The 22,616-nt window shown below is 33.8% G+C and overlaps 1 long non-coding RNA gene across 1 annotated transcript in view; it reads left to right on the top strand.

Annotated features, from left to right (window-relative positions):
- LOC110255496 (uncharacterized) overlaps positions 1-15,512 on the top strand; it is a 714,189-nt gene extending 698,677 nt beyond the window's left edge. Inside the window, exons 5-6 of the long non-coding RNA XR_014816017.1 lie at positions 5,778-5,879; positions 11,617-15,512. This is a non-coding gene — a long non-coding RNA (uncharacterized LOC110255496). The remainder of the gene's footprint in view (positions 1-5,777; positions 5,880-11,616) is intronic.
- Positions 15,513-22,616: the final 7,104 nt, after the last annotated feature.

Below are 22,616 nucleotides of genomic sequence, written 5' to 3'. Positions count from 1 at the left end.
TGATAAGAGGAGGACAAAAACAGCAAAGGCAAAGTTTATGTAGCTTCCGGATGCTCCAATTAGAAATATATGAAATATTTAAAATCTCTTCTAGCAATGAAAAGTAAAGCACTCCTACCTCCCTTCAGGAAGCATAACCTAGAATTTCCATTATTGGAAGGACATTTCTCCAAAGTCATAACCCAGGGGACTTGACAAATAATTGCAAAATGGAAATAATGGGGAGAAGAGAGAAGACAGTAGAATACTATGGTCAAAAATTTGCAGAACATTGGAAAAATTCTAGTTGGGCTAAAAATTAACTCAATAGAAAAAGGAAATAAATGTTTGGCACCAGTGGACAGCCTCTAGACTTCACAAGCATTCTGTGTCAATTAAAATGGTTGTTTTATTTCAAATAGAAGACTATGCCTAAATATCTTGCTTTATGCTGAAGATATAATGAGGGCATTAGCTTACATTATTCACATTTTCTTCTAGGAACTTTTCCAGCAATCAATGTTACTAAACCTCAAATTCTGCCAAGTCCTCACCTTTATTTTATTTTATTTTATTTTATTTTATTTTACTTTTTTAGGGCCACATCTTCAGCATGTGGAGGTTCCCAGACTAGGGATCGAATCGGAGCTGGCCTACACCATAGTCACAGCAACACCAGATTCAAGCCATGTCTGTGACCAACACCACAGTTCACGGCAGTGCTAGATCCTTAACCCACTGAGCAGGGCTAGGGATCGAAACTGCATCCTCATGGATACTAGTCAGATTTGTTTCCACTGAGCCATGACAGGAACTCCAGTCCTCACATTTAATTTTGCAAAATAATTGTCAGATGCCCAAAGCTGGGGGGGTGATCATTCTATCTTCTCCTTAATTTCATACTTGATTCTTCTTCCCAACTTGATTCGAAAATTGTTCAACTTGTATTTACCCAGCAAACTTTTATTGAATAACTGCAATGATCTAGACACAGTTATATAGAGATCATTCTGCCTATGGATTAAAGCTTTACCACTTCCTAGGCTCTTTCATGTTTCTATAATTTTACTCAATGTCTCTCTTCTTCCTATCATGTTTTACTACATTAGTACAAAAAGTAAAAATCTTTTTTATATTTTAGAACTCAAGCTAAAGTTTACCTAATCTCTTAAACCTTACATCCCTCTAAAATACTGGATACTAATTCCTTTGTGCTCTAATTAAGCTTTTCTCTATTTCTATAATAATACCTAGGTTATATGTCTTTTAAAAAATTCATAACAGGAGATCCCATTATGGTTCATCTGGTTAAGAACCTGACTAGCATCCACAAGGATGCAGTTCGATTCTTGGCCTTGCTCAGTGGTTTAAGGACCCAACATTGCCACAAGCTGTGGTGTAGGCCTGAAGCTCCAGTTTGACCTCTAGCCTGGAAATTCCATATGCGACAGATGCGGCCCTAAAAATAAATAAAATAAAATATTCATAATGGACATCATATTTTTTATCTTCCTAGCCACTTTTTGGAAAATTATTTCTCCCCATTTTTGTACCTATGGTTCAAGTTGAACTGACTCCACTTTCCTGCTCACAGGATAGACACACAAGCCCATCATAATAGTAAAGTCCTCTGGCCACAGTGAATAACTGAGGAAAAACAAATAACTAAGTAGTAAAAACCAGATTCCACTTTAAAATTAATATTTACAATTGGAAAAAAACAAACAAAACACGAGGTCTCTTTTCTGAGATTGCAATTGCTAAGCATTATGTGAATTTGTGAGTGGTATTAGATACCATTTATTGGAAGCATGCCTGAGAGTGAAGTTATTAAAAAATAAAGAACAACCAAGAAGTCAAGAGGAAAAGAATGAACAGTAAAATATTTTAGTGCCAAGCTATTTATACCCACTGGATGTTCCACCTCTTTTTTTTTTCTTTCTTTCTTTTTTTTTGTCTTTTTGCCATTTCTTGGGTTGCTCCCCCGGCATATGGTCAAAACGGAGCTGTAGCCACCGGCCTACACCAGAGCCACAGCAACATGGGATCCGAGACGCATCTGCAACCTACACCACAGCTCATGGCAACGCCGGATCCTTAACCCACTGAGCAAGGCCAGGGATCGAACCTGCAACCTCATAGTTCCTATTCCAATTTGTTAATTGCTGAGCCACGATGGGAACTCCCTGTTCCACCTTTTCTTGCTAATGGACATTACTCCCAGCTAATTTAGGTTGAGTTTTCATCGTTTGCATCCAGAAGAGTCTGCATTTTTGCATCATGTTTGTGTCTGTCACTACAGTGTGATGTAGGTATGTAGCCTCTTCTATTCTATGACAGGACTTGGAACAAAGTGACTATTCAGTTTGCTTACTGATTAAAGAGGAAATGAATGGATAAATGAAAAAAATTAAGTATTGTCGAGGACTATAAGAAAACATGTATTTCTTACTGTAGTCCCAAAACACCAACAATTTCGTGCCCTACGCCCCCAAAAAATGTTGCCAAGTAAAAATTATTTTCAAATTATTGAACTGCATCGTGCTAGGTCATAGTAGTTTATGATTCCTAAAATTATCCTTAAGTTAGCTTACTCAGGTTGGATGGATTTAGTAAATATCTCAGGATAATCAAGTCCTTTATTTACTTCTTAACACCAAATAGTATCTTCCAGATCCTAAAGTATTTTAAATGGCACATGAGATGGCGTCTCTATCAGTTCCCTTGGGATTGAGTTTCATGGTATAATCAGACTCACCATTAACAATCTTACCCTGGACAGGAATGGAGCTAATATAGTGTGATGAGAGAGTGTTGGCCAGTGGCTCAACCAGCTCTGCAAGTCTGCACATGTGGATTCTATTTTCAAACCTATGATTGATTTACTTTCTGACTATGGCAAACCACTCCATTCTCCCATATGATGCTTATCAACAAATGGTGTCTGCTCAACTCATTTATTGAGAAAATATAACCACATTTCAAATATTGGAAATTATTTCCCATGAACAATTTTTGCTTTTTTACCGCAGTGCTCTTCTGAATGTGTGATTTACTACCTTATCAAAATTAAGTTACTTTAGAACAGTGATTTAAAATTCTGGAAGTTCATTATTTCTTCTTACTAAAGATATTGACCTCATTAGATAACTTGGTATTTCTCTTATCTCTGTTCCTATGTTATTTATAATCTCTACTGTGAAAAAAATACTTGTTGAGGATTCATTACTTTTAAATGTTCTCCAGTTGGTTCCTTATAAACTGTAAACTTCTCAGAGAGGGAGGGATGGGTATTGAACAAGTATTAGTTGATTTGACTTAATGACTTTTGAACTTCATGCAATAATCATTGATTTCACATATTCATATGCAGTTGTGTGTGTGTTTCTGCGTATGTGTGTAATCTCCAAATGGAAGCCTCTAGCAGGAAGGAGTACTCACTTGGGAGTCTTTCTTTCTTTCTTTCTTTCTATTTATGGATGTTATACAAATTTGAGCTAACTTGTGATGGAAAGAAATGGCATGTGCTGTGAAAAATGATTAGAACTCCTGAATTACTGCTATACTTTAAAGTCAAGGGTTATGATGGGAATTCCCATTGTGGCTCAGTGGAAATGAATCTCACTAGCATACATGAGGACACAGGTTCAATCCCTAGCCTCGCTCAGTGGGTTTAGGATCCGGCATTGCTGTGAGCTCTGGTGTAGGTCGCAGACGAGGCTTGGATCTGATGTTGCTTTGGCTGTGGTGTAGGCCAGCGGCTACAAGTCTGATTCTCCTCCTAGTCTGGGAACCTCCATATGCTGTGGGTGTAGCCCTAAAGGACAAAAAAAAAAAAAAAAAAAAAAAAAAAAAAAAAAAAAAAAAGAGGGAGTTAGGACAGATGACTATAAAGGATATTTTAGAATTTATTTTGTTACTTGAAAACTGATATTGAACAACAGGAGAAATTATATAAGATACTGTCAGATATAGATTTTCTTTAAATGTTTTTAATTTGTTTGTATATGAATTTATAGACAAAGTTATGCTGAGGTACTTACTAGGCAAGTAAGTCTCCATGTTATAGAACACACGAAATAAGATCAGCATTATCTGTTCCTTCAAGGATTAAAAAAGAAAAGTTACCTTAATTGTCTAAGCCTGACACTGGAAAATTACAAAGTTCAGTGGTAATTTGTTTCCATGGTTAAAAGTTTGTTCAGGTTTTCTCTTTTCTAGGAGCACTTTGGTATTGTTGCTGTTTTGTTTCTTTAGTTATTTATGTACTTTATTTTTGTTACAGAAAATCTTCCATTTCTTCCAGATTTCTGCATTTTTTAAACTGAATTTTTGCAGAATAGAACACTAAAAATTGTTCTAATTACCTGTGTTTTTTACCTTTTTACTCTTGCATTTTTTCATGATTGCAACTATCTTTTCTCCTTTTATTTCTTAAAAATTAATTTATCTGCAAAATTTGGTTCTTCACTTGATTTTTCAATTTCTTAATTTATTACTGCTTTTAGCTCTATTTGTACCTTTCATTATTTTTTCCTTAGGCTTACTTTGCAGTGTATTTCTATCTTGTTAAATGCTTAATTTAATTTTACATTATTTTATATCATATTAAGAGCAATAGTGTGTAAAGCTGTAAATTTTTCAACTTGGTCCAAGTTTAACTCTATCATATATTTTTCACATGTGGTTTTATTTTGGATATTTTCTACCTATTCTGAATATTAAATATATTTGCACACACATTTTTTGAATGTATTGTCTAAAATGTATTATTTTTTGACATGTTATAACTTGAGAAGTTTTACTCTAGTTCCATAATATTTATTCAAACATATATTTGAAGCAACCTTATTAATTACTATATACATTTGTTTGTCTCTGATTTTTCCAAGAATATCAGCTTTCTTGAGTCACTCGCTTATATCTTCTGGTTCTATAGGTTTATCTTTGAAAATGTGCCATTCTAGTTTGATATACAGTGTCCCCTTGACAATGTGGGGATTAGAAGCTCCCACCCTCTGTGCAGCAGAAAATCAGTGTGTAACTTAGTTGGCCGTCTGTATCTATGATTCCTCATCAGAGGATCAACTGCAAATCATGTAGTGCTGTAGTATTCACTGTTGGGAAAAAAAAAAATCTGCAATAAGTGACCCTAGACCTGTGCATTTTAAAATCTGTGTTGTCAAGCATCAACTGTATATGATTATTTAGTATCTGCTGCATAATGATTCATTCTGTAGTTCAGTAACATTAGGAACATCACCTAGAAGTTTAGTGGGTCTGTGTTCTGTCTGTATTTTTGTGCTTTTAATTTAGATAGGCATAGGTTCATCAGAAGAGGCTATGTCTTGACATGATTAGTGACTTTAGCCTGTGTTCTTTTTTTATGAAAGATTTTATACCACCCAGTTACACGTTTCTGCTCATTCAATAGAAGATACATTTGAATTTAATATCCAAGTCCAATCATGTAGTCTTCATCTTTGACAGACTCAGAGCAGATGAGTTCCATGCTTTTGTCAACCAGCAGCTTTCTACCTCCTTTCTTAGTCAGAGAAGAGAAACTAGGCAAACTTTATAGAGCTCAAACAGAACTTTCTTTGAGGACCTTCTGTTTGATACTTACAAAACCTTGGAGATTCTTGTATAAATCACTTTCTCTTTTGTCTTTCCGTCTGGACAATTCCATCTTTATTGTTGTCACCTCCCTGCCCTTCTACCTGCAAGATGACAAATTCATTCATCTTCAGTGAATAATTCTTATCATGATGATGACATTTGCCTTTCTTTCCCTCTAGCTATCTGTCTGCAGATAAAATTAATTACTCTGGAAATGAGGTTTGCCAATTATTTAACCTGAAGTAATCCCATTTTCCACAGCTCAATCAAAATTCCAGGAGGTAGGTAAAATTTCTTCATATCGATTATGATCAATTCACCAGAATACTCATTTTCTCCTGAACATATTCATTTTACTTTTCCTAGCTCCAAAATGAAGATGAGACCTGCAAGGCTTATAAAAAAATTTCATTTTTTATTTTAAAATTTCTATAGGCTCTGATTTCTACAAGACTAAAGGCAAGGTTGTTTCTTTAGCTTTGCCACACTAATTTGTCCTGGTCAAGCCCAAATATCATTTTAGTTCATGTGGTATTTAATTGTGAACAGCAATGGCTGGAGGATTTTAAGGGTCACTAGGTCCAGATGTTTGGTCATTAGTCACCACCATATAACCGACCTTCAATATAATAAATATGGATAAAATAAGGAAACACTTCACCCGTCAACAAGATTAGTGTTCAAGACTAATAGGAGCCTGATTTCTGCTTTTTAACTTTGTTAACATTTAACCCTTTGAGGGCAGAGTATTTCACTTCAAGTAAATCTCTCCTCACACACTCTGCTCTTATTTACTGAAGTTTATATACCTTCATTAATGGCACGTCCATTCACCAAAGAAGTGCAGGCATGCTTTTAAGTATTTTAATACTTAACATCACACTTCATATCTTTTTCTAAACAACATATTGGAATGTTTAAGAAGGTGATTTTGTTGGACAGTCACATAATTGTCTGATAAAGTGACCTATGTCTGTGGCTATGAAGCAGCCTATTTAAAAGAATTTATTGGACATATTGGGCTGATCTGGACTCCTCCAAACAGTAAAGAGTCTTTCAAAACCTTCTTTGTATGTTTGCTTTTCCTTTTTTTGTATTTGTATAGAATTAAACGCAAAATATGCTAAAATCTTTTATCTCTAATATAGTATTTCTCACCAGCTATGGTGGAAGTAAAAACGTACAACCATTTGGTACAGACCCTGGAATCTAGCTACACTGGAAGCCATTTTTATAGGTTCCTCTATAGAAAATTGGGAATAATAATACTAGCCAGGTAGATTTGTTGTTTGGATTTAATTTTACATAAGAGGGCATTCAATTAATGTTCATTCTATTTTTCTTACTTGCATAGCTAGTTGTACAATATTCTGATACATATGTTTGCAAATCAAATATCTCCTTGGACAAATGGACGTGATTATTGGCTACAAGATGCAATGTATCCTGTTTGGGTTCCTTTGCTTATACTCTGCTGGAATTTTGGCATTATATAATGCCTATAATGTCTGTTATTTTATACCTGGCCCTTTTATAAACTTTCTTATACTGCATGTTAGATTAGGTATCTCCTTGATTCCGTATTTGAGGAACTTTTTTCTTCCTGTCAAAGCAGTCCTCATTCTGTACTATTAATAAGTTGCTTAAATTCTAGATTTATGTTTGAAAAATCTTATTTGAAAAAAAGAAAATGAATATCTTTGGCTAGTTGATTCAGAGTGTTAGGGTGTATTTTTAATAAAGACCAAATAGCAATCATGACCCGATTGGCTACAGATCATTTTTGCTCCTCTCCTTTGCTCCAGAACCCTAAAGCTGGCCCTGTTAAAATCATAGCTTGCCTCCTCCAGGACTTTGAGTCCCTCCTTGACCTGTCACAGGAGCCAGGTGGCAATGATCCAGGTATAAATAATTGTTCAGCTGAAGGAAAGAAGTGGGAAAACAATGGATCACCCAGTCCAACTAAGGAGTAGGAGTCCATTGATTAAATCCCAAAACAGCCTCAGAAATTCTTCCTCTTTTTATGAATTGTATAGTTTTCTTCTGTTTCCTCCTCTCCCTACTCCTGCTTCCTCTTCTCTCTATATATATAATTTATTCTTTCCTCTACTGCAGGCATTAAGAAGATTAATCTCATTCCAAACGGTCTGCTCTCATTGCACGATGCATTTTATGAAAATAAAACACAAACAATTTATTTCTATGCCAATTTTATGACCATAAAAAGCCAAATTGTTTTAGCCATCTGTATAATAACTAACTGCATTGTTAATTTTCTATTGAAATATTTCATATTTTGAAAACTCAATCAGTTTTTGGCTTTGTTTAAATACGGAAATAAATTGTTAACTGTTTACTTACACATAACTCTTAATTTTTAAGACCATTTTCAACCGAAATATATAAATTAATTACACTTAGTATGTGTGTGTAACACATACATGAATAAGTGTATATTGTTCACACCAATATATACATGAATGCACATAAGTATCCAAATTACTATCCATTTATATTCATTTGCTCCTATAAATCTAGAAATAAGCTTTCCAATTCTTACATCTATCCTTATTGAATCTGGGAACATTATCATAATTTATGTCATTCACTGCTATGAAGCTAAGGAGAAAATATCCAGTTTCTTTTTCAATGTCAACCATACACTTTATAGATTTTTTCCCCCATCTCCTCCTGTAACCCTTTTAGTTAAATTAGTACAACTGTCTGAAAAATCAGATTTAAAGCCTTTAAACATTTCCTTGGTCTTAGAACAGATGCCTCAGGAGACTTTCCACTAGAAAGGTACATTGGATTAACACAACCCGTTTTCCTACTACATTCTTTAAACAGAACTGACAGCCCCAAAATAAGGAGGACAATTTATTCTTTAGGACGTGTATGGAATTTATACAGAGGGCATATTTTTACCATACCAGTATGAAGGAGACCAGAATAAGTCGTTTAGGAAACAATTTCATACCATTTCAATAAGTAATAGGAAGTCAAGTGAAATATTTAAATGTGGCAGGCTTCTACTGATGAAATGAATGCTTGCAAGAGGAGAAAAAAAGGTTTAATGTGAAGAAAATTAGTGTATCAGCTCAGTAGAGCTATTATTCCAGACATAATTCTGTGCTAAAGATACTTGACATATGATATCAATCTTGAATACACACACTATGATCTGGTTTTATCAGAACACACACATCAATAGAAGCCATATTTATTGATTATGCAGAAAGGAGACATCATGGGATCTGAGACAGAATCTGTAACCCCTCAAGAGATGGATGGGCTTAGCAAACAATACAGCACCTGCTGCTTTTCACCAAGTGAGATTTAAAGATTTATTTTTTCTTTTAACTCTGAACTGAGAAGGTAGACTTTGGATAATACAAAGTTTACTAGGTAGACTCAGAATTAGAAAATACAACTCCAAGATGAAAGATAAAGTTATGTCACAAATTATAGGGAGCTAACTCATGAAAAATAAATAACAAATACAAGCAAAACATAAATAATGTTATTGTACTCCTCCAATTGTGTGAGAGGGGAAATGCGTCTGTGTATAACCTTGTGTTTTGGGCTACAAAGCTCTTCCTTTTTGGCAAAGGAATTTTCCATCATGAAACAATAGCTTTTGTATACTGTATTCTAGCTTGTGACTTACTATTTGCAGGCACTAGTTGTGCAAATGGTATTATTCAAATAATGAGACACTTTCCTACACAGTGAAGACTAAGAATTCCCACACAAACAACCTATACATGCATTTTCATTTTATTATTTCAATAACAAAATACACAGTTTAATACATATGTGTCAAAAATGCATTTAATTGGGACTTCTTAAGCACATCTAAAAGAAATTTTTTTTACAAATAGTAGAATTTTATTTAAAGCAACAAAAGGCTAGACTTTCAACAATAAAATAATTATATATATGATAAAGGTAAAAAGAAAAAAAATAAAATAAAGGAGAAGAGGTACAATATTTGTTGCATATTGTTGACTTCCGATTTCTGATCCAACATGTAAAGAGTTTTGGAGTCATCACGCTCATCCAGATGTCAGAAATGCTGCATAACCTGAAAATCAAAAACTCTTCTTAAATACATCAGAGAATTGAGATCTCAGCTTGAAAACTGGAAAGACAGACAGGCAGATACAGAGAATCACTACTTACCAGAAGCCGAAACACAGGAATAAAACCCTGCAGGAGAGCCAGTATCAGTAGGAAAACTTTAAATTATAATTGATGAATTGCTAGAGGTGTATTGGAGAGTTAAAAACTTAAAGGTGGCCCATTCTTGGTGGAGAAAGGGCATGTTTTCATGATTTTTTTTTACCTCTAGTTGCCCTATTAGGTTTCTGTGAAGATTTGAGAAAAATTACTTCATGCTTCCATCGGGGGAGGGGAAAGTAATCATTTTGATATATTTTCAGAGCTCTGTGTTCCTGGCTTCAGAGAAACTCTTTTACCAAAGTCTAACTGATTGGGGTTTTACCAGAGTCTGTCCAACCTGAAGAAGGGAAATACCCAACTCTAACCCTTGACATTGAGGAAAGGAAATACCCAACTGAGACACACTAAAAAAAATAATAATAATAAGACCGAATTATGGTACTATAGATCATGTTCCCTGTCCCACACCTACCACCATATCAATAGGGTTGCTCCTATATAATAACAAGAATACAGATAAGAGAATTTCAGATCTCAGACTCCAAAAGGAAATCTCTAGAAAAATGCAAAATCACAGGAAAGGCAAAAACATGGACACTAAGTGAAATGTTAGCCTCTGAAACTATAGCTGGAGCAAACATACATACAACCTAAACCATAGACAGAGAGATAAAAAAACCTCACTCCAAAGGTCTATCTTCCTCATTTCTTTTACAGGATAGTCATGTCTGGATTTCACCAAGAAAATCACAAGGCGCGATAAAGACAAAGAATTCACTCTGAGAGTCAAAGTAAATATTAGAACCAAAGCCAGACAATGGAGACTTTGAAATTATCACACTAGACATTTTAAATAACTATGATTAATCTCTAAGGGGTCTACTGGAAAAAAATGGACAACATGTAGGACTAGATAGGTACAGTAAGCAGAAAGATGAAAATTCTAAAAAAGAACCAAAAGGAAATGGTAGCGATCAAAAGACTGTAACAGAAATGAAGAATACTTTTGATGGACTCATCAGTAGACTGTATACAGCTGTGAAAAGAATCAGTGAACTTGACGATATGTCAACAGAAACCTCCAAAACTGACACACAAAGGAAATTTTTTTTAAGAAGATGGAACAGAATAAACAATAACAGAGGGACAATGATAAAAGATATAACATATGTATAATGAAAATACCAAAAAGAAGAAGAGAGAAAAAGTAGAAGATATTTTTGAAAAAATAGTGGCTTAGAATTTTCCCAAATTAATGAGATACCAAATCATAGATATAGGAAGTTCAAAAAACCACCAAAAAAAAAAGGTAAAATAACAAAAATTCTATACCTAAACTCAAAATATTCAAACTTGAAAAAATCAAAGACAAAAAGTCTTGAAAGAAGCCAGAGGAGAAAAAAAACCTACATTGCCTATAGAGAAACAGGGATAAGAATTAGATTGGGCTTCTCTTCAGAAATCATAGAAATTATGCAAGCAAGAATAGAATGAGTAAAATATTTAAGATGTTAAGAGGAAAAAAAACAAAAACACCAACCTAAGATTCTGTATCCAACAAAATTACCTCTCAAGGTAAAAGAGAATACTATGGTGATTATGATGTGTCAAAGTAGGCTCACCAGTTGTAACAAATGTACCATTCTGGTGGGGGATATTGATAATAGGGAAGGTTGTGAGGATAGGGTATTTGGGAAATCTCTGTATCTTCACCTCAATTTTACCATGAACCTAAAACTTCTAAAAAAATCTTTTAAAAGTTTGCATTCTTAAATGTTTTTTTAAAAATGAAGCAGAAATACTTTCTCAAAAATTCACAAAATTTGTTGCCAGCAGATTTGCCTGCAAGGAATATTAAAAAGAAGTTCTTCAGAGAGAAAGCACCTTATTCAGGTAAGAAACTCAAAACCTACATGAAAAAAGGAAGAATATTAGAGAAGAGGTAAGTAAAGGTAACAAAGTATCTTATTTTTCTATTTCTAATTGATCTAATAGATAGCAGTTTGTTCAAAATTGTAACAACAATGTATTTGATGATTTTAGCTTGTGGATAAGTAAAATGGATGATAGCCATGGTTTAAGGAAAGAGTGTGAGGAAATGGGAATACTTTGTTCTTGGTATTTGCATTACCCATTAAGCACTATAGTATTATTTGAATGTGAATTTGAATTAGCTATAAATGTGAATCTCAAACATTAGGGCAAATATGGACCAGTCATTTATATGGTTTGGTTCCCATAATTCCTTCAATCCTAAATACTAGTAAATGCTTATATTCTATTATGGGTGTGAACACTAAATATAGTTTACAAAAAAAAGTAGGGAGTTCCCACTCTGGTGCAATGGGTTGAGGATCTGGCGTTGATGCAGCTGTGGTGTAGGTTGCAGCTCCAGCTTGGACTTGATCCCTGACCCATGAATTTCCATGTGCAGCAGAGGCAGCCAGAAAAAGAAAATGGAAGAAAAGCTAAATATTTTGTAGATGAGAAAACTAAGGCTCACAGAAATTAGTTAAATCACAAAAGGAGGACTCATGATTTTAACCCATTTCTATCAGTTTTCAATCCTGTAATTTCCACCACAGATTCATGATGCTTCTCATTTGTGAGCCATCTGTAAAAGATCAAGGAGCAGGTGTTCCGTTGTGGCGTGTTGTCGCGCAGCGGAAACTAATCTGACTAATATCTATGAAGATGCGGGTTCGATCCCTGACCTTGCTCAGTGAGCCAGTTAGCCGGCGTGGATGTGAGCTGTGCTGTAGGTCACAGATGCAGTTTGGATCCATGTTGCTGTGGCTGTGGTGTAGACTGGCAGCTGTAGCTCCAATTTGACCACTAACCTGGGAATTTCCATATGCCGTGGGTGTGGCCTGAAAAAACAAAGATCAAGGAGCAAACTCAAAACTAACTGAGCAAAGCAAAGCAAAAAACAAAAAAAATAATAATTTTTTCTTTAAAAAACGTCATCACTATAAGAAGTTAGCTTGGAAATCTGTTTGCCACATCTATTTTAAATAAAGGGGAATGATGGAGAATACATATCTAACAAGTCCAATTCTTCACATTCCTGGATGCTGTTATTGACAAACTTAAAGATCTATACATCATCGAAGAATGGAAAACTGATGTCCTTCAATGTCCTAGAAAAGCATTCAATTCTTACCTTGCAACCCAGTTCAAAGGTTCATTTATTCCTTCAGTAAATATTTATCCAAGTGTAGCATGCCCTGAAGGAGAAGATGGTCTGATATTTCAGAGCCAAAACAGCTCTAATCATTAGAAAGTCCATAATTACATTTTACTAAAAGCTGCCTCATTAGTCCTAATTCTACTTTTCAAATAAAAACCAGTACATTTTCCACATAGTAGTCTTGGACATATTCGAAGTATGCCTCATGGCTTGTCTGGACTAAACATTCCTGTGATTGTTGCAAGGAAAGTCATGACTGGCATTTTTCTAGCTGCTACCCTGAGGAAGAGTTCCAGATTGAGGGCACATGTTTGCAGAATATTTTTCTAGGCCCACACATAGTTTAAAAAAATCAATTGCCAAGATTAAAAATAAGAAGATATCACATAATTATTAATATTTCTCACATTTTGGTAAATATTTGAAGGTCCTAAGATCAAAGGCCCCTGGAGTAGTAGCCCTTTAACTAGGTCATGCACCACAGGGTTCATCTGTTCTTACAGCCTGAGGGAGGCCAAATGGCAGTTGCCATTAAGATCTTGCTCTTTCTTTTTCTGTTTTTCTCTCTTTCTCCCTCCCCCCTCTATTTGTCCCTTCGCTTTTTCTCCATTTCTCCCTTCCTTCCTATCTTCCTTTCTCCTTTCAGTTCTCAGTCAGCTTCACTCTTTACATTACATGCCTAATATCTTAAGCTAGTAAATTTGTTCCTATCCCTCATAAAACTTTATATCCAGAACTAAGCACAATTCAGCACTTTTTAGACCACTCTTTTTGATCATGACACTGTACTCTTACATGAAGGTAACAACTGCATTATATTCCTAGGTGTCAAGAATAAGCTTATATTGAATTCACAGTCAAGTAAAATTCTCAAGGCTGAAGCATCACTTCCTACACAGCTGGAATTCCTTGAAAACCACCTGCAGATTCAGCACATTTTTTTCACATCCTAGAGGGATACCTGGAGCTCTGACTAGGGTGAGACTAAACATAAGTCACCCCTGCAGTGACCCATAGCTATGTTCTAATAACTCAGCTTTTTCCTTATTCTCACTTGAATCTTTATTCTGATGACTGAGTCTCTGCTTATTTACCTGTGCTGAAACTCCTGCCTGGAACTTTTCCAATCCAGAACACATGCCTGGTTCCTAAGCCCTGACATAGTAACTGATGCTGTTACTGACGTTAGACAATGGTAAGTTGCCTGTACCTCGAAATGAATCTGCTTATTGTATTTCCCTCTTATCCCAGCATCCTCATTTGTCATTGTTCCTATTCCACATGCTGAGGTGATATGCCAACCTCTGCATAGGCTCTGATCCTCTCAGTGTCAAAGCTATGAGCACATAGAACCAGATCCAGGTCCCACTCCTAGTTATCTACGTCATCTGCTAAATAAATCATATCTACTTTTATCTTTTTAAACTTAAGTAGTAGTTAACTGAGTCTTTGTAGTGTAATATTTTGAATTCTTAGTATTAATTTTTAACAGCATTTATAACATCATTAATGATGTAAGTTTATGACTGTTTTCACATTAGCCTAGTTACTTTCTCAAATTATTCTCAAAGGGGCTTTACAGTGTCCATGTTTTCCAGTTGTTCTTTCTTTTTGGTTATTGTCAACCTTCATCATGCTTTCTTCAGTAATAAATTATAAGCTAGAGTTTATACTTGAACTGATCAACAAATTCAGCAAAGTAGCAGGATATAAGATTAACATTCAGAAATCAGTGGCATTTCTGTATACTAACAATGAAATATTAGAAAAGGAATATGAAAATACAATACCTTGTAAAACTGCACCCCATAATATCAAATACCTGGGAATAAACCTGACCAAGGAGGTGAAAGACTTATATGCTGAGAACTATAAAACATTAATTAAGGAAATGAAAAAGATCCGAAGAAATGGAAAGATATTCCATGCTCCTGGGTTGGAAAAATGAATATTGTAAAAATGGCCATACTACCCAAAGCAATCTACAGATTCAATGCAATCCCTATCAAATTACCCATGATATTTTTCACAGAACTAGAACAAACAATCCAAAAATGTATATGGAGCCACAAAAGACCCAGAATTGCCAAAACAATCCTGAGGAACAAAAACCAAGCAGGAGGCATAACTCTCCCAGACTTCAGGCAATTGTACAAAGCCACAGTCATCAAGACAGTGTGGTACTGATACCAAAACAGACATACAGACAAATGGAACAGAATAGACAACCCAGAAATAAACCCAGACACCTACGGTCAATTAATCTTTGAAAAAAGAGGCAAGAACATAAAATGGGAAAAAGACAGTCTTTTCAGTAAGCGTTGCTGGGAAAACTGGACAGGTGCATGTTAATCAATGAAACTGGAACACACCCTCACACCATGCACAAAAATAAACTCAAAATGGCTGAAAGACTTAAATATAAGACAGGACATCATTAAACTCCTAGAAGAGAATATAGGCAAAACATTCTCTGATATCAACCTTACAAATGTTTTCTCAGGTCAGTCACCCAAAGCAACAGAAATAAAAGCAAAAATACACCTAAGCAAACTGGCAATCTTTTACACATCAAAGGAAACCATTAAAAAAAAAGACAACTTATAGAATGGGAGAAAATAGTTTCAAACGATGCAACAGATAAGGGCTTAATCTCTAAAATATGCAGACAACTGATACAACTCAACAGCAAAAAAAAGCCAGCAACCCAATGTAAAAGTGGGCAAAAGACCTCAATAGACATTTTTCCAAGAAGTATATACAGATGGCCAACAGGCACATGAAAAAATACTCAATGTCACTGATTAATATAGAGAAATACAAATCAAAACTACCATGAGATACCACCTCACACCAGTCAGAATGGCTATCCGTCATTAATAAGTCCACAAATAACAAATGCTGGAGAGGGTGTGAAGAAAAGGGAACCCTTCTGCATTCTTGGTGGGAATGTAAATTGGTACAACCACTATAGAAAACATAGAGGTACCTTAAAAAAGTATACATAGAGTTACCAAATGAGCCAGCAATCCCACTCTTGGGCATATATCCGGGCAAAACTTTCCTTGAAAATACATGTGCACCCACATGTTCATTGCAGCACTATTCACAAAAGCCAAAACAGGGAAACAACCTAAATGTCCATCAAAAGATGAGTGGATTTAGATTTGGTGTATATATACACGAAGGAATACTACTCAGCCATAAAAAAGAACAAAATAATGCCATTTGCAGCAACATGGATGGAACTAGAGACTCTCATACTAAGTGAAGCACGTCAGAAAGAGAAAGACAAATACTGTACGATAGCACCTATATCTGGAATTTAATATATGGCACAAATGAACCTTTCCACAGAAAAGAAAATCATGGCCATAGAGAATAGATTTGTAGTTGCCAAGGGGGAGGGGGAGGGAGTGGGATGAATTAGGAATTTGGGGTTAATAGATACAAACTATTGCCTTTGGAATGGATAAGCAATGACATCCTGCTGTATAGCACCAAGAACTATGTCTAGTCAGGATAGAGCATGGTAATGTGAGAAAAATGAATGTATACATGTATGTTTAACTGGATCACCTTGCTGTATGGTAGAAAAATGACAGAACAGTGTAAACCAGCTATAATGGAAAATATAAAAGTCATTATAAAGAAAAATAAGTTAGTTTAATTTTTGAAACTCAATATCAAACTTTATAAACATCTCTACTGTATTTACCTAGTTAGATACAGCCTTTCGTTTCATTTTAAAACACCTTTTCAATCTCGATTAAGTCACACAATATATCATGCATTTTAGTTTTAAAACTGCTGAAAAAAGTAATTATCCCATTCTTATCTACAAAGTAACTAAACAGACTTTGAACAGACCAAATATAGAGAATTATATTTCCTTTCTATAGACCACTCTCTGAGTTAACATATTTCTTGATTTACTATGTCCTTAGGCCTTGAGTTTTTGCTTCATCCCTTCCTACTATGACACATATTTTTAGTAGTTGGAGAATATTTGATATATAAATATGTATTCTGGCAGTTAAAATTCATAGTTAAAATTTCTCCTTCACCAGAAAATACATACAGTCCAGGTAGAAAGGATTCATATATGAGATTATAAATAAATATTTGAGTGGAGAATCCACAGAAATTAATCTAATTCAAAGTGCGATTAAAAAGAAAGCCAAATCTAGTCTGACTTACTTCTAAGCCTGCAAAGTCTGTGATGTGTGCTGGAGTATATGGACAGTCTCAGCTAATAGAGGATAGAACTTAGGAAGAAGTGAGACAATAAACTACACAGTAGATATATGGTGAGTCAGGGTCCTGTGGGCTATCTAGGCATCCATATATAAAACACAGATAGCTATATCAGTTTGGAACTCTGTAGAAGAGAAAATGATCTGGGATTCATTAGTAAACAAGCATGATATGAAACCATAGGAAATGATTAACTTGCTCAAAAAAAATCACAGGACTTAGTTAAATTGTGACATTAACTACCCCACTGAAAAAATAATATTTTTAAAAAAAGGATAGCCTGCACCACACTCTATACCACTCCACATAAGGTACCAAGTTCAAGTGGTTTTATAGGGAGGTTATATAAACATTAAACTTTTCCAAAGCATATACCAGTGGATTTCAACCAGAGAGGATTTTTTTTTCTTGGCCAGGGGACATTCATCAATATCTGGAGACATTTTTGACTGGCAAAGGTGTGAGGAGAAGCGTATTCTACTGGTCTTTAGTAGGATTAAGCCAGGATGCTGCTAAACATCCTACAATCACGGAACAGCCCCCCAACAATAAATTATTGGCCCAAAATGTTGAGTGCCAAGGTTGAGAAATTCTGGCATAAAAAAAATTTGTAAAATGAAAAAAGCTTATTCCTAGTTTATATTTGAAGACAAAATTATGGCTAAAACTTACTTAGAATTATTGATGCAGTTATACCAATAAAATGTGAGCAAGTCCAATGTTCTTATTAAAATAATATATCATGATAAAGAAGACTTTATATCAACAGTACAGGGAGAATTCAAAAAAAGCAAATTTGACAGTATTAATATCAAAAATAATAAAGACTTCATCTCAACATATCCCAAACATTATTTAAAATGTTCAATATTTATCCCTAATTAAAACATGATAATGCTAGCCTAGTGAATGAAAGAAGCTTTCTTTAACATGGTAAGAAGTATATATTAAAATAGTAAAGATCATAGTGACCACTGAACTACTGGAGGTATTTCTATTAGAATTAGGAAAAAAGAAAAGTGTAAAAAATCACCATTGTGTTGAGTTATACTCTATAAAAAATAATAAAAGATCTTATAATAAACTCTTAGAATGAAAGACAAAATAATCATTATCCATATATATTTTGAATGCCTAGAGAATTCAATAAAAAAAGAATATTCAAATTATTGAAAACATATAGAAAACTGAAAGCAAGATTTAAAAATTAATATAATACCAGAAATAATCAACTAATCTTCATGTTAAAATTGTTATTCTATTCACTGTAATCATAAGGATAATGAGCTTAAAATACAGGCTTTGTCTCTTCCTCCTCTTTTATGTACCAACCTCCCTCATTTTATGCTAAGGAACTGGAAATGTCTGTTCCATGCTGCTATCTGGATTCCCAGAACTACTCTGGTCACCTGTTTTTTCCAAAACCATTACTTTTCTTTGTTTATAGAAATACCCTACAAATTTTCAATTGATTTGAAATTGTTTGTTAGAGCAATTTATTTCTTTCAACCAAAGAACTAAAAAACTGATAGATGGAGAACCAAAAGAAAAAAAAATTCAATCGCAAAAGCAAAAGCACAGATGAGCAATTAGGTGTATGTCATTCCTGAGTGGAGAGAATCAGTAAAGATGGAAGTTTTCTCTGAAAATAGTGATTATAATTCTTTGCAATCCTAATTCCAGTGTCAGAGTGGGACCTATAATTAATACTACATTTATTTGAAAAACAAATTCAGGAAAATAGGACAATTTTTACAAGTATTGTGCAGTGCATCTTCCATCAGATAACAAAAACAGAACAAATAAGCCCTGGTTATTATAAGAAGGAACAAGAATAAACACATAAAGGAATAAATATAAATTCTGGCAATAACTTCATACATGATAACATTCTAATTGAAAACTAGTAAAAAATGATTCAAACAAACTATACCCTCTTCCCCTATCTTATACACACATATGCACACACTTTCATGTAATCCAGTTTGATTTATTAGGTTTAAAATATAGAACCATGAACATTTAAGAAAAATTTAAGAGCATACTTTCATCATCTTTGTGTAGGGAGGGTTTAGGTTTAGAAAAAAGAAGCCTTGACCAAACATCGTAAAGGAAAGAACAGATACATCTTTTTAAATAAAATATAAAAATAAAAGTCACTACAAAAGTCACAATAAACAAATTATGGAAATTCTTTTGACAAGTGAAAACATATTTTAATCACATAAGTAATCCAAGAATTACAATTTTAGACAGCCAATCAAATTGAGATTGATTGAAAGTCCTGATGAGAAAGGGACTCCAAGCACTGTAGATAGAGATCAGTACCTTTCAGAAAGGCAATTTGGTAAAAAAGATTTTAAATTCTAGGTGCACTTTCTACTAAGCAATTTCTACTCAAAAAAACTTACTTCTAGGAATTTATTAAAGGGATAGAATTTGACAAATACAAAAGGCAGATATATGTTTGATACTTTGAATATAATAATAATAACTTGGAAACAACCTGAATGACCATCAGTAGTAAGTTATTCACCAAAAAAGAGTATAGCACAACCATGCAGTAAAATATTATACAGTCATTAAATATTCTGAATTATGACTAGAAGTAATAAACAGATGTTCACCAGTCGTCCAAGTAAAATAAAGCCAGTTGGTTTGTTTCTACACTATGGACTATAATCCCAAATTCTTAAAACAAAGTCTGGAAGAATATACCTCGAAATGATTAAAATGATTACTAGAGGATAGAAAAATAAAATTTTTAGGTTTTTTTTACATTATATATTTTTGTTCTGCTTGAATTTTTCAAAATTGTAACACTTTAATGTCAGTTCAATTTTGAAAGAAAAGTTGAATCACAAAAAACATACATTTGGACACAATAATCTCATTTTTTATAGTTGATCCAAAGAAAATAATTCAAAATAAGGAAAAAACTACACAACTATTTTATTAGATTGTAATTCATAATTGTAATATTAATAGAACCAGCATATATGTCCAACAATAAGAGAATATGCCATTTGGTGCAAAATTGTGCAGCCATTAAAATGTAGTTGTGAATCTTTGTAGAAACTTGACAAATGTTTGACAAAAATAACAAGTGAAAAAGCAAGATATAAATTGCATGTGTTTAATAAATATCTAATAGTGTGCAGATGAATGACATTTAAATAGGCATTAAGTTTAACAGGATTCTTCTTAGTGTGTACATACGTTTAAATTTTAAACTCTTAGTAATATTATTTAATTTCATTTCATGAAAATACTTTTTTAAAGTGTGGCATCCTTTGTTTTTTTCCATCAAGTGTCCTTGGCTGTTCAATGAACTTCTGGGAGCCAATCAATTCATTTTACCATTGACTCTTTACTGCCATTTTATATCACTTATTACAGTTTGTGATTATTTGTTTACTTGTGTATTTCCTGGCTTTCAGTCCTTTCAAACTTATACATTCATAAGTTCTTTTTTTCCCCAATTTACTCACTAAATTCTAAGGAACATGAGTGCAACCACCATACCTATTTATGTACACTCTTTTCTAGTAAAGCTATTATAATGATTCCACATTTACATGTAAATGATATTAATCTCTCAGAAAATAAAAACTGCCCAGATAGGAGAAATATATTTATTAAAAAAGGGGGGGGGAGGGGACAACACACAACATTTATGCAGTCCTTTATTACATACTATATTACATACTAGGCACCATTATAAGCATTTTACAAACATCAACTCCTTCAATCCTCATAATGAATCTATGATGTAGGTGCTCTTGATACATTATGCTACACATGAAAAAGCTGTATTATAAAAAATTAAGGACTATATAAATCCCAGATATAAGCCTAGGCAGTCTGGACATACTCGCTCTAGAGTCTGCCACTTTGTACCACCAGTTTTATCAAATATGGGTCTTTGATATTGTTATTAAACAAGTATATCAATTAATATTATTACATCAAATAATTTAAAGAAAATTATTGAATGTATAAATATATACTGCACATAGTACTAAAATTTTAGGAGTTTTTTTTTTTAAAGAATTTTAGGTACTTGCAGGAGTTGGTTTTAGAAAACCCATTAAAATCTATCTAAACTATATCCCTCTCTGAAAAACTATCTAATCACATGCCTTTTCTCTAATTCCAGAGTGTCATTTAAAATGAAGAAATAACAAATTCCATATGATATCACATATAAGTGGAATCTAAAATATGGCAAAGGTGAGCCCATCTACAAAACAGAAACAGACTCACAGACATGGAGAACAGACTTGTGGTTGCCAAGGGGGAAGGGGGAGGGTGTGGGATGGACTGAGAATTTGGGGTTAGTAGGTGCAAACTATTACATTTAGAATGGATAAGCAGTAAGGTCCTACTGTATAGCACAGGGAGCTACTATATCCAGTCTCTTGGGATAAATCATGATGGAAGATAATATGAGAAAAGGAATGCATGCATGTATGTATGACTAAATCACTTTGCTGTACAGCAGAAGTTGGTACAACACTGTAAATCAACTGTACTTTAGTATAAATAAATAAAATTAAGAAATCAAACTGCATATATTTAACTTACACAGAATCTAGACTATTTGGAAAGTTCATCTGTCTGCACTGGTTTGGGGGGGACAGATAAAGTAAATAAGACTAGCAATTGTAAAATATGGTTAGTCAAATTTTCCCTGAATCATCTTAATGGATTGCTGGCAATGAAATAGGAATTTCCATTATATAGAAAGGAACAGTAACTATTTCTACTTAAAACTAATGGACTGAGAGATAGTAGTCAAAAAATGTTGTAAACTCATTTGCTGTGCAGCTCTAAAAGAATTTGCAGGGAAACAAAAAGATTATTTTTAACAGCTATGGTCTTCCACATGTTAAGAATGTATTTTTCACTTGTACTTCCTATGCTCTTGCTTGGTAAGTCGTGAATATTACAGATTAACCTTTCACCTACTGTCACTGCTGTACAAAGTTAAGCTATTAAACTATTTTAAACTGTAAAAATGATTAAATTGTACACCTTAGAAAAAATGCTTTACAAACACATTCATAAATTCATAGTTATTTTTTTTCCCATTTCAAAATGGCCTATTGATGGCTGTAGCTGGGATAGTCCTATCTATTCTAATGTTATTTTATTGTTTTGGTATATTTATAAATAAGGAATGTAATTATCTTTTCAATAGACTTAGCAATGACACTATGAAACATTAGCTATCAACAAAAGCAAAATACTTTAAAAATTTCATACCTCTTTTAGGTCAGTTTAAAGAACGAGAATGCTCTACCGTTTTGTGAAATACAATTTTTGTTTTTCTTATCTTGAAGTGTCGCGTTCCTTTTACAGAGAGTGAATCTTACTCCTCAGA

This window comes from Sus scrofa, chromosome 9, assembly GCF_054392235.1.
Source record: "Sus scrofa isolate SSC_HxYL_T2T_F1_AM1 chromosome 9, Sscrofa_HxYL_maternal_Yorkshire_Landrace_v2.0, whole genome shotgun sequence".
NCBI lineage: Eukaryota > Metazoa > Chordata > Mammalia > Artiodactyla > Suidae > Sus > Sus scrofa.
Note: the sequence above shows the minus strand (reverse complement) of the source record. Positions and strands in the feature narration are given on the sequence as shown.